Source organism: Xenopus laevis, chromosome 6S, assembly GCF_017654675.1.
Source record: "Xenopus laevis strain J_2021 chromosome 6S, Xenopus_laevis_v10.1, whole genome shotgun sequence".
Taxonomy (NCBI): Eukaryota; Metazoa; Chordata; class Amphibia; order Anura; family Pipidae; genus Xenopus; species Xenopus laevis.
Window position 1 is genome coordinate 109,891,612 of NC_054382.1, and position 14,548 is coordinate 109,906,159.

Genomic DNA, 14,548 nt, shown 5'->3' on the forward strand with positions numbered 1-14,548 from the left:
TGGAACTCCGAGGTAACTTCTAATATCCTCATATTTTACAACTTGGGGTACTTTATTTATTATAATACACAAATTTCAGTGAGTCATGTGACAGAAATGACATCAGAACTCACCATTTATAACTGATGACATCAGAACTCACCATTTATAAGGATATAATTTACAAGATATTCATGGCTTTTGTGTATTATATATGTATTTTGTGGTCACAGCCTCATTGCACCCACACTTAAAGGCCATGTAAAGGCAAAAAAATTAAATCAAATTTTTACTTTCTTTAATGAAAAAGAAACCTATCTCCAATATACTATAATTAAAAAATATGTACCGTTTTTATAAGAAACCTGACAGTATGCAGTGAAATTCTCCCTTCATTTACTGCTGTGGATAGGAATTGTCAGATGGTCCCTAACTGCTGAGCAGGGAAACAATCATACTTATGAACAGCAGGGGGAGCCCCCGCCTTACTTCCCAGCCATGCAGAACTCAAGCAGCTTTGTTTATGATGATCCCTAATCAGCCCAGACCACACTGAGCATGTGCACAGTCTTAGTCTTGCAAAGAGGTTTAACAAAGTTATAAGATGGTGACCCCCTGTAGCCAACTTTGAAAGCATAAATTATTTGTTTGATTAGGCTTGTGGTGCAGTAAGTTCATGTTTATATTTATATAAACAATATATAAATATAATATACAAAATACAGCATTTCTAGCCTTGTTCTATTTCAGTCTTTACATGCCCTTTAATGGTTTTAGAAATTAGTGGTGAGCACAACTTTCCCTTGTTTGATACAGTTTATTCAGGAGCAGTGGCCAGCTCCATGTTGTAGCTCCTAACCTTCCTAGCTATAGTCAGATGATCCTACTGGTGGCCACTAAAAGGGCCACCATATTTGGGAGTTTTAACCTTGAAAGCAGCAAGTAAGTTGCAGGTAAAATTTAGTCCCTGTGTAATATGTATAATGAATCAAATTAAAGTTTAGTGTAGGAACTGGCCAGACCAGGGATGACTTTGACGTAGTTGGCTAGCTTAAATATATTGCAATATATGTCCCTGTTTTGTTTAAAGGGAAAGGCATTTTTAGTAGCTTTAGTGCAGAGGACCTCTTGTATTTGTCTTTATGCCCCAAGGATAATTTGATCTCCCAGAAAAAATATTTGTGGTGCTCCATCATGCCCATAAATGGAAATCCCCCGGCTGCCCCCATGCATATTCGGATAGCAGTACTTGCAAGGGGAGCAGGGGAAATCATGGGTCATTACTGGGTTCTTAGGTCATGTTGCACTGGACTCATTAAAAAAATGACCTGTTGAACTCCTTGGTGATTTCCCATGAAAATGTTTTTTACAACATGAAGTACAATGTGCATTTATCCTGTATTGTTGTACAATGGTTAATTCTGCAAGGAGTTTGTGTTCACTCTGACTCTTCCAAGTACTCCCATTTCCTCCCAAACTCCAAAAATATACCGTGAGGTTAATTGGTTTCTGATGAAATTGACCCTAGTGCGTGGGTGATAAGAGACTGTAAGCTCCACTGGGGCAGAGACTGATGTGGATGATGTATAACGTCTATAAAGGGCTGCAGTATATGTTGGTGCTAAATGAATAAAGAAGAATAATGCATTGTGTGAGAGCATGCTGCTAGACAGACATCAGCATTTATTTTCAGCATGTCAGATTCCCAGCCGTTCTGAGATTACAGCAGGTCTTTATGCTGTGTGGTCCTTACCAATGTGATACGCTCAGTCCATGTGCCTAGTCTGTTTCATTCACGAATCAGCTTTGTCATCACCCCATATTAAGCTTTAATATGCTGAATGGCTGCTGAATTGTAACTGTGGTCAGCAGAACACTGTCACTTCTATTGAAAAGGATTTGCTGCAAAGTGCTTTCTGGCTGCAAGTATGTGAAAGGCGGCGGCATGGATTAAGGGAAATAAATGCACATACCATAACCTGTTAGCCTGACAGTCCTAATGAATGAAAAGAACAATTGTACAAGCCGACATATATTTACTGATCTTTAATGCAAGTCTCGACATGGTTCCAGCATATTTCATTTACATCCAAACTGTCACTGTCACAACCCTCAAGTAAAAGCCATTAGTGTGTTTGACCAGTTTGCACAAATGAACAAGAACAAAAGGGCTGGTCTTTTACTGGGAGCTGGCTAAGCTGAACGTTAGAAAATTGATTATTTACTAAAACATATTAGGGGTCATTTACAAGGAACACAAGTGCACCAAGGGGTGCAAAATCTGTCTGTGCCTGGGGTCAGATTAAAAATCCGGAGCTAGGTGCAGAATGCAGAGCTGATGAGTACAAGAGGCAAGAACCACTCAAATGTGATTTATCTGCAATGGTTCAAGGCAAAATAAACTTGCCTCCTTCCATCAACTAAGTGCAAATATCCATCTGTCACATGAACAGGATCTGTCATGAACTATTGTCTTTAGTTTACCTTGCAGAGAGTGATATTGTGGCTGGGTTTCTTATTTCTAACTGTAGTATTGTAAGGGTAAGTTCATATTTCCAGAATCCACATCCACGAGGGCCCTCTAGGTCAGATCCACAACCAGTGGCTCATGAACAACATGTTGATCACCGACCCCTTTGATGTTTCTCCCAGTGGCCTCAAAGCAGGTGCTTGTTATTGAATTCCTGGCTTGGATACAAATTTTGGTTGCATAAAAACCAGTTGTACTAATAGAGTCTCCTGTAGGCCGCCAAACCATATTGTGCCATGAAATTAAGCCCTTATTTGGCACCTTTTTATGTGTTTGTGTTGCTCTCAAACTTTTTTTTACATTTAATTGTAGCTCACATTGTTTGGGTATGGAATTTTACTGGAATATTCGCTCTTTGGGCAGAAAACCTGACAAAATGGTGTTTATAGATCAATTTCGGCTTGTAAGCGCCCCATGGGTTTACTGAAGAGCATATTCTATTTTAGTGTATAGAGTGACAGTATGGGGTTATTTATCAAATTCCGATTTTACCTCAACATTTTATGCTACAGAAACCCGATCAAATCCGCTTGTGGGTTTTTTACACTCATTTATTATTACATTTTCCCGAAAATTTGCTTTGGGCAAAAAAAAAAAAATCAGATTTTCACGATGTTCTCTGATTTTTTCCCGCGAAAACTCAGATTTCTTTTGCTTTTTTGTTTCAAAAATTTGGGGTATTGAACGTAACCCTAGCGCACATCAAGAACTCATTGGGACTTCTCCCATTGACTTATATGCCACCTCGACAGGTCTGAGATGCCGGATTTTCCGATTCAGACTTTTCCATCCTTGGGGTTTAAGAAATTCTGATAAATTCATGATTTTATAAAAGTCCGATTTTATATAAAAAAAATCACACATTTTTCAGGATTTTTGCATTTGGAGTTTAGTAAATAACACCCTATATGTAGAGTATGTTTAAGCCAATTTCAACATTTTTAAAAACTTGACATAAAAACACCATATGCGCCCTTGCCCTAACTCACTGAACCAGTGGCAAAACATTTCTTCCCGAATTTACCTAGCTTCCCATGCATTCAAGTATTCAAGTCACTTTCAAAAACAATGTAATTATCCTACCGCACACCTGTAGTTCACCAATCCTGCAAGCTGGTGGTGCGTTCCTTCCGTTGACCCGGCCGGGTCCCTCAGCAACCAATGTGTAAAAGAAACGGATCCGCACACACACCGATTAGTGCAGTTGGGGATTATCCCCTTTTATTCAGCCATGTTTGGTGGCTGAATAAAAGGGGATAATCCCCAACTGCACTAATCGGTGTGTGTGCGGATCCGTTTATTTTACACACTTTCAAAAACAACCCATGAGCTGTGCAAAAATGATCTGCACAAACCACTGTAGCAGGTGCAGCAATCGATGGGAATCAACCAGCAACAAGCTATGATTAGTCTACAACAAGTATTTGTGCTGCAGGCCTGTAGGCTGTGAAAGGAATTTGGGGCAGCAGTAGAACATCAGCAGGGGGTCACACATTACTGATTTCTATTGCAGACCCTTTGCTTCTGACCTTGTTCGACAAAGTGGGACAAAGTCAAAATTCAGGAAGAGAAAAAAAAAGAAGTGAAACTAGTTGAGCAGCCTTTGATCTAGTGGAGATGAATCCCCCCCTGAAGCCTTACTTAGTCGGACATGTTCAGACATCAGGATGTAGAAATCGGGGCATGAGGAAATCACTTGAGAAATAGTCAGGTTTTCTTTCAGATCCTCAGCAGTTTTGCAATATTTTACATTTAGACTTTCTGCAGCCTTACCATAAACTCTGTCCTACATACACTTGCCATACTCACGGATTCCTAATTTGGATCTGAGAATGTGGTGCTGACTCGTGTTAATACACAAGCAGAATAGTTCAGTACTCTATCAGTGGGAATAAATGCTGTTACGTTTTGAGTAGCTATACCCAAGGTACCAGCTTAGACCCACTGCACAGAATCCAGATTTGTATTCAGATTTTGTCCAGGAATCTTTATTGCAGAAATGTATCGATGAATTGTAATAGTGACCACTACTAGAATCAAGTCTAACTTGACTCTGACTGATGTTTAATGAAGTGTATATTCTTTTCTTCCTGGTCCTTTCCATCTTATAAAACTTGGCATATACTGACAGTTGTGACTTGTTGTTTTTTTTACCTGACCTTCAGCCTCTGACAACTCTGAATTCCCAGCATCCCTACAGCATTTGTGTGGCTTCTTGTATGTCATGTTTGAATAACTCCACAATCTCAACCTACTATTGCTGGAATATCAGAAAGAATAATGTCTGACACACTGGCCTGCCCCAGCCATGATGCCGGCCCAAGACTTCTAGCTTAACCCACCACAACTTACCTTCAAGCTCCTTCTGCCCTAAGAGCCTTATCTAACATAATTCATTCCTCTAGATGCCACTTGTGCTTGAGAGAGATAAAGGAATCAATTGTTCTAGGAGCAAACAGTTAGAAAAAACCCTGGTGACTATGAAATTTAAGGGTGAACACAAGGAGCTATTAGAATCAGCTGCTTGTCACAGTCACAGAACGCTAGAAAATACCCTGCCAGGGGAGCCATCAGGGGGGGAAAGGGGCGAAACTTATAGGGGGCCCGAGGGTAAGGGGGGCCAGGCTACGCAACACTTACTTGATTAGCCGGGCCCCCCATCTTTCTGAGAGCTGCTGACTTTGGGATGGCATGGACGTTTAAGGGGCCCTGGCCCCCAATTTTCTCATAATGTGGAGGGGGCTGGCCACAAATGTTTTTTTATGGGGGGCCCTGACCACCAATATCTTTTTATTTTTATTAACATGTGGGAACCCTAGCCACCAATATTTTTTTTGTTTTTTTACTGTGGGGTGGGGAGGGCAGACCTGTAGGTGGGGCTTGCGGTGGGTGCAGCCCAGGGGGCCCAGGAAATTTTGTCGTATGGGGCCCTGTGATTTCTGATGGCGGTCCTGTACCCTGCCATAGACAGTATTGAGGATTGCCTCTGCTAAAACACACATAGAGACAATTATCAATAAATTATTGATATTGTCTAATGGCCAACATACAGTTAACTATATTCATTTACTGCTACCTGTTCTAGTATCCCACAAGGTGTGGTTATCAGTGGAATCTAACTGGGACTCTGCCTGCACATGACTCGTAAGCTTGATGTTTGCCGGCAAATGATTCAGAGTAACTTGACTATAATACTGTGGTGTAAACTTCACAGTTGAGAAGTATCATATGCATTTGCTAATCTGATAATCATTCCCATGAGCTTTGATGCTAATGCCCCTTTTGAATCCTCAGCAAGATGAATGAATAGTGTAGTAAGTACATATTGCTCAGAAAACCCTAAAGTAATTGCATACATGTATAGAAAATGTCTGTCTGGCCTTTATAGTTTATTGTACAAAACACTAATCAATATTATTGTACATAAAAAGTATCTCATACTGTAACTCCCACATGGTAGAGTTTATTTCAAATAAATTAAATTTTATTACCTTGAGGTCTCCTAAATCATTTCACAAACACCTTAATTCATAATAACTTACATTAATTAATTACACTTAACTTGAACTCCACCAAACATTATTGAATTTCAATTGGTGGACAAATACGCCACAATTTAAATAACCATTAAAATAGACCTAAAGTTCCAATTCATTGGGTTTGATACATCTTGATTTTGAGCTCCTGAAACAAGTGGCTCCTGGCATATGTCCATAAATTGGTGGGGATCAAGTGTAATAAATGAATGTAAATTATTATAAATCAGGAGACCTCAAGGCAGGGCAGGACCAAGCCAATCGGATGCCGTAGACAACCCGGCAGGCCAGCCTGCTACCCACTGTATGCGCACCCATTTGCACAAGCATGCGCATGCCCGAACAAGACTGCACACATGTGCAGTAACATATCGGCGGTGAGGGAGAGGAGGCAAGGGGGAGGCAAGGGGTGAGGAGGGAGGGGAAGGAGGGGCAGTTGGGAGGGGAGTAAAGGAGAGGAGAGAGGGGAGAAGTAGAGAGGGGAGCAAACATGGACTATGGGTAGGCAGAAGACGCTTAATAGGTACCTGTCAAACACCCTCTTATCTTTGCACCCTAGGCTGATGCCTCTTCTGCCTACCCCTAGTTCCAGCCCTGCCTCAAGGTAATAAAATTGAATACATTTGAGATTAAATCTACCGTGTGCGAGTTATGAGATACTTTATTTTTACAATACATTATTGATTAGTGTTGATCTCACGCACCACTTGAAATTTCAAGTTGAGTGGACTCTTAAAGAGGCAGATGAGTGCGCAGCCATCTTTTATAGTTCTTGATATATTTATCTTACCCTGGCATGCAAGTGCTAGAGCACTAAGGGGCACAGAGCGTTCATCTAACAAAGCCTTGTACTCTGGCAAATGCTACACTCTCCCCTTATGTCCAGATCACAGTGACAGTAGATGCAGGAGAGCCCTGTCTGTACCTCCTGCACCTTTAAATGGCACACAAGTTAGGGAACAGGTAGGGGGTAGGTGACTACATGCCTCCCCATGCACTTCTTGGATAGAACACTGCAATCTGTTATGTAAATTACCCTTTATGTATCACTGCTGCTCCAAGTAAAGAAATGAAATCAGTACAATACAATACAATGCCCGTCATCTTTGTTTATTTACTTCCCTAACGAAACAATAGTATAAACATGGGATATTGAGAACACAGGTCAAGCTGAAGGTCCTTTTCTAAACTCTCCAACAACCAAGTAATAGTTAGTCATGACATTTCCTGTTTTTGTCCTTCAAGCAATATGCAAGTAACCTTTGATCCACTTTCATTTAGGTTTGTTACTTTGAGTTAAATGCTTTAAAGTGGACCTGTCACCTAGACACAAAAATCTGTATAATAAAAGTCCTTTTCAAACTAAACATGAAATCCAATTTCTATTTTTTATTAAAGCATTCATAGCTGTTGTAAGCTCATTTAAAAATCTCAGCTGTTAATCAAATATTGTCTGCCCCTCCTCTATGCCCGTGGCATAGAGGCGGGGCAGACAATTACTTTCACTTTCCATTCAGCACTTCTTAGATGTCACTGCTCTCCACATATTCCCCCGTTCTCTTTACCATTTAATTGTGTAGCCAGGGCATGGGGATGGACATTGGGTCCCCTATTCTGGTGCACAAACAAGATTCTGAGATGATACAAGGCTTGTCTTAATAACAGTGTCCACAAAATGGCTGCTGCCTGCTTGCTATAATTTTTAAATCCCAGACTGAAGGAAACAAGATTCAAATAATTTATATAGTGTAATTAAAGTTTATTTTGCTTGACTAATGTGATAAAATAGGATTTTGAATAATTATTTTGGGTGACGGGTCCCCTTTAACTTAGCTGTAAAGTATCAGATAGTTGTTAATATTGTGCTTAACAATTACAAATACTTTTCATCTTTATATATATATATATATATATATATATATATATATATACAGGTATATATATATATATATATATATATATATATATATATATAATACACAAAAGCCATGAATATCTTGTAAATGATATCCTTATAAACGGTGAGTTCTGATGTCGTCAGTTATAAACGGTGAGTTCTGATGTCATTTCTGTCACATGACTCACTGAAACTTGTGTATTATAATAAATAAAGTACCCCCAGTTGCAAAATATGAGGATATTAGACGTTACCTCGGAGTTCCATGACCTGTATAAAAACACACGGCCTTTGGCCTCGTGTTTTTATATGGTCATGAAACTCCTTGGTAACTTATAATATCCTTATATTTTCTAAGAGGGGGTACTTTATTCACTATATATACTAGGGATGCACCGAATTTGGCCAGGATTCGGCCTTTTTCAGCAGGATTCGAATTCGGCCGAATCCTTCTGCCCAGCCAAACCGAATCCGATCCTAATTTGAATATGCAAATTAGGGGCGGGGAGGGAAATTGTGTGACTTTTTGGCACAAAACAAGGAAGTAAACATTTTTTCCCCTTCCCATCCCTAATTTGCATATGCAAATTAGCATTCGGATTCGGTTCAGTATTCAGCCGAATCTTTCACGGAGGATTTGGAGGTTCGGCCGAATCCAAAATAGTGGATTCGGTGCATCCTTAATATATATATACATGTATGGTTGTTTTCAGGCCTGTATTTGTGCCAAGGCCCGGGCCTAGGGCAACATGCCACCAAGCCACATAGTTCTGAGCACTGGAGACACCACACCAGTTTTCAGTTCTGTGGGGGTAATGTTAAAAATGTGTGCATGTGTGCATAGGTGTACACACAGGGAGGGGGACGCTGGTGACGACAAGGAGGGGGAAGCAGACAGTGATAGGGAAGGGTACAAGGACAGGTAGGGAGACACGGACATGGGCAAAGGGGGGGCGACCGGAGCCAGCCTAGGGGCACATTGTTTGTAAATCCAGCCCTGGTTGTTTTGTGTGGTGAACGTTTCTGCTTCTTTCCAAAAGTAACTTGGTGTCATTGTGATATTATGCCTGCAAAATATAGGATTTACTTTCCTTGAGAAAAAGTTTCTACTTATAGGATGGAATTATTTACTGTTCTCAATCTGATGTGCTGGCACCTATCAATATTTTGGGTGAACATTTACAGTATATGATGTCTTAGATATTCTTACCTGAATGGCTCTTACATCAATCAGTTCCAAGCTTGTTATGTATAATTGTAAGGGGCCACGACTAAAGGTTAGACCTCCAAGAGGGTGTTTGCTCCAAAAATGTTACAGCCAATACTCCATGACAAAGACCACCAACCAATGGTTTATGAGCAACACGTTGCACTCCAACCCCTTGGATGTTAAATAGTTAAATAGTTAGGACCACCATATAGGTTTGCCTTGACCTGGTATGGTGGCTTAACAATTTCATTATCATATTTATCCCTACGAATTTTCCTTTCTAAACTAGTATGGCAAAAGCCCAGGGCAATATTGCTGAATGAAAGCTTATTAGGAAAATGTTTGTAGTGATTAGCACAAGTTAGGTTTTAGGCAGACTTTCTCGTTAATACAAAATCTGCCGGCTTTCAAGTTGAACAAAGAACAAAGCACTTAAAAGTTTAACAACTTGACCCTTTCCTTGGATTTATCATGGGTTTATAATATAAGCATGCGTAAGCTTGGCTTGAATAGTCCTTCTTTGTATTTGCTTACTATAGCAATATATTTATAGCACAAAGTCAGAAGGTTGGGCCCAAATCTTGAGTAAACTGGCAGATTGCATTAAGACTTTAACCATAAATTATGTGGGAAGGAAACACACAAGGAAAATGTGTCACATAGACAAATACAACGTTAAAGGGGTGAGTATCAGACATCATTGAGCCAATGAATCTTCAACAACTTGAATCTTTATCCAGCCATAGCCAACACATCTTATGGGACCTTCTAATTCTTTGAAGCAACACAATTACGTTTGGGGGCCTATTTATAATGCTGTGTGTGGTGTTTATACAAAGGGCCTGTAGGTGTCACTGTGCACAAGAGTTATACTGTGTACATAGTACTTTCTAGACTGTTTTAAAGTATTAGAGTTGAAGAGTAATGGCTGCATGAACCTGTTAATAAAGCACTGTTATACTCTACGCATCCACTCTAATACTTTAAAACAGAAAACTACCTGTATGGACCCAGAACTATGTAATGTGAATAATGTATAATATTGCTTTCAGATGCATTGTTGTTTATTACATTTGCCAAAATGCTTTCCTACTATTGGGGGAATATGTGGTGTTTATACAAAGGGCCTGTAGGTGTCACTGTGCACAACAGTTATAATGTGTACATAGCACTTTCTAGACTGTATTAGAGTTGAAGTGTAACGGCTGCATGAACCTGCTAATAAAGCACTGTTATACTCTACTCATCCTCGGCTACCAAAACATAACACTGTGTAAAACGAAATTTACAAAAAATGGTGTAAAATAAATGCCAATCAAGGTGTGTTATATTTAACGCTATGCGAACTCCAGATTTTCCACTGTTATTTTCCACTGCTTCAGGACTTTTTAAATAAGATCTGGTGGAAGTTGCTCAAAGAAAAATTTGTTAAAAAAATTATGCCATTTTTATTCCGTTTTTTACATTGTGATGCCTGCCAAATAAATATATTCTATCCTGTAGAATAAGTTAAATAGGCAACTAGGCTGAGGTTAAATAGGCAACTAGGCTGGCCTCAGAGTACAGAGTTATCATCTGGTGGCTTACAGTAAGGGACTGCTCTATACAGTGTTGGACTGGGCCGGCGGGACACTGGGAAAAAACCCGGTGGACCCCGGCCCTCATGGGCCCCTGATAGCCCAGAATTGCTCTCTCTGGCTGCCCCATAAAAAAATAAACCCGTCTGTGTGGCTCAGCATCCCGTGTTGGCGCATGCACGTGCAGTGCACGGCGGGCCAGGAAATCAGACCCCGGGGGATTGCCAGGAGGGCCCTTCATTTGCAGCCCCAGTGGGCCCCCAAGGCTCCAGTCCGACCCTGGCCCTAAACAATTATCACACTGCTCCCATATCTCAATATTTACAGTCATAGCTTTTATTACACATTGGTTGTTGCCATTTTCCCAGCACAGAGCTAGTGGAGGTAATTTCCTTTGACTCCCGACACAAATGCAAAAGCATTAAGTAATGCCAATGGCGCACCCCAAAGTGCCAACCCTGTCCATTTCACATGAATACAGTGCTGCCAAATGCAGTCAGAGCTGTTTTCATGGTGGGAACGCAGGTCTCTTCCTTTTGAAAGGTAGGGCAAAAAAACATGGCCGATCATGCTAATTTTTGCATATCTATGGAAATTTCTGCTTGCAGCATTCCCTAGCACAATTCTCTGTTGATGCTTATATGGCTGCATGTATGTAGTTCTCCAGGGGCCAGAATTTATTTTGGAGCTGCCTTTAAAAACCAAACTCCATTTAGGTTTTTAAAAGATTGGAGAAACCTAACATTTACTTGAGACTCCAGTGTTGATGTGGATACCTTGTCTGAAGACATGAAATTAAAGGCAATTATTTGTACTCTTCCCTGTTTTATCTGGAACATGGCCGATAAACCCCCCAAATGCTGATTCACTGGAAGTCTGGAAAACCCAAAACCTGGAGCAAGTTGAAGCACCGCTGTTGAGGGTATATCTGAGTCAATGCAACATCATTTTTGGGTAGAGGGAAGCTGGAAGAGAAGCTGATTGGACTGTAAAGCAAAATTTTCTACCAGACCTGACCCATAACCCTCATTGCATTGCCAGTAGCACTTGGATACCTGATCCATTGTAAGACTTTGTAAGGCACATTTAACAATGATGTGAAATTTATAAACTAAGAAAACATAACGTTCTTAACAAATCAGATCAGCCATAGCACTGGCAAATGGGATAGCTAATGCCATGCCCATGCTTTCAAGTAAATTAGGAGTTTCAAGCTTTTCTCCAACATACAAACGTGTCTTATGAACTGTGAGCTTGTGCATACAATTTAAAGGCACAGTAGTGGGTGGTAAGAATGCCTAGCTTGTGTGTGTACTTACAAATATATAAATATATATATTTATATCATCATTTATTTATATAGCACCGACAAGATACCCAGTTCTTTATCTTAGTTATTAGTGATGGGCAAATGTATTCGCCAGGCGCGAATTCACAGTGAATTCCCGCAATTAGCCACATAAAATAAACTTGCAAAACTGCCACAAAATTCGCCACCATCAAAAAATGGATGTCGGCGCCGTTTTGCAAATTTTTCACCATTTCATGAATTTCACAGGAAATTCGTGAATTTTTCGGCAAAGCGAAACGCCACAAATTCGCCCATCACTATTAGTTATGACAAACAAGGAATAAATGGAGGATAACAAACAAGGGTTACAGAGTACAATAGGATTAGAGGGCCCTACAAATTAGAGTTTACAAAGTAAAGGTTAGGGTACAATTGAGACATTAGGATTTTAGAAACAACTTTGTGATTTTTGATTCAGCAATGATTGATTAATTAAGGTACATTGAATAAGCTTCTTTAAACAGATGGGTCTTTAAGGAGTGTTTGAAAGTTTGGAAAGAAGGAGAAAGTCTGACAGCTCGAGGCAGAGAGTTCCAGAGAAAAGCAGAAGCCCGAGAGAAGTCTTGTAGACGAGAATGGGCTGAAGTGATGAGAGAAGAAGAGAGGCGAAGATCAGAAGCAGAGTGAAGGTTGCGTAAAGGAGTTTATTTGGAGATCAGAGATGAAATATAGGGAGGGGTTTCATTATTAAGGGCCTTGAATGTGAGTGTAAGTAATTTGAATTTGATTCTAGAGGAGATTGGGAGCCAGTGAAGGGACATACATATGGGAGCAGCTGATGTTGAGCGGTGAGATAGATGAATGAGTCTAGCGGCCGCATTTAGAACAGATTGGAGTTGTGAAAGATGACTTGTTGGAATACCTGCGAGGAGTAGGTTGCAATAATCAAGGCGGGAGATGATGAGAGACTGAATACGTTTTTTAGTTGATTCTGAACTGAGATATGGTCGTATTCCGGCAATGTTGTGCAGTTGAATACGGCAAGATTTTGCAAGTGTTTGAATATATATACTGCATAAATAGATAATGAATAATGCACCCCCTGTTTTAAAATATAAGAATATTATTGTAAAGACACAGAGAAACTCCATGAACCTTTTTATAATGAAATGATTGATTAGGGAACTCCAAGAACCTTTTTATAATGAAATGATTGATTAGGGAGTCGTGTGACAAATTACATTACTTTGGATTTTTTCTTTTCCTTGTTCAAGGAGCACACAGCTCTACCAAAAAGTACTCCTCTGTATGGCAACACATTAAATGAATCAATAAAATATAGATATACAGGGAATGGAAGGTATAGCTTGACTGCCCTCTTGTGGCATAATGTAAGAATTCAAATAGGGAATGTAATATTGGTTGCTAACACAAAAATTGGGAGCAATTCGTTCGTAATGTGAATAAATGTTCGCAAAGCGATTAAGAGTTTTATAGTTTGCGATTATAGTGCGCAATGTGTGTAATAAAACGTATTAATAATGGAAAAGTTGCTATGTTTGCTCCAAAAGTTTACATCACCTCAAGCAGGTTCACAATGCAAAATAATAGTCGCAAAGCATTAACGAAGAATATTACATTGCGACATGTGAATTTTTATTCTTACTTCTGTGCAAATGTGTTCTCTTTGGGAATTTTATTACATTTCCCCTATAAAGTGTCATATCTGCATTGATACATTGACTGCACATTGGCTTAGATGTCTTTTTTTTCTAAAACTATTATCCGTTCTCAGGGAACCCATTATCCAAAAAGCTCTGAACTATGGTACGACCTTCCCCCATAGTCAAGCCAAATCAATAAAACGAAGGAACATTATATCCACATAAGCTGTAAGGCCACAGACGCAATGCTTAACTTGCACTTTGCCTTGCAGCAAGTTGCTCCTAAAGGCCAAAAAAATAATCCAATTTTTACTTTCTATAATGAAAAAGAAACCTATCTCCAATATACTTTAATTAAAAAATGTGTACTGTTTTTATGCAGTGAAATTCTCCCTTCATTTACTGCTGTGGATAGGAATTGTCAGATGGTCCCTAACTGCTGAGCAGGGAAACAATCATACTTATGAACAGCAGGGGGAGCCCCCCGTCTTACTTCCCAGCCATGCAGAACTGAAGCAGTTTATGACAATCCCTAATTAGCCCAGACCACACTGAGCATGTGCAGGGTCAGGGTCAGGCAAAGATGTTTAACAAAGTAACAAGATGACAACCCCCTGTGGCCAACTTTGGTTGGGCTTCTGGTGCAGTAAGTTCATGTTTATATTTAGTATACAAAATACAGCATTTCTAGCCTTATTCTATTTTAGACTTTACATGCCCTTTAAAGTTACCGTATAATTGTGTTTAGCGCCATTCAGTCCTTTCTGCCTCTGGAATTGATCAATGCTGCAAATTTTTTAGACACAGGGGAAACCTGGAGCTCCAGGGTTCCCTTTGTGCTCAGTGTCTGTGCGGCACATTTGC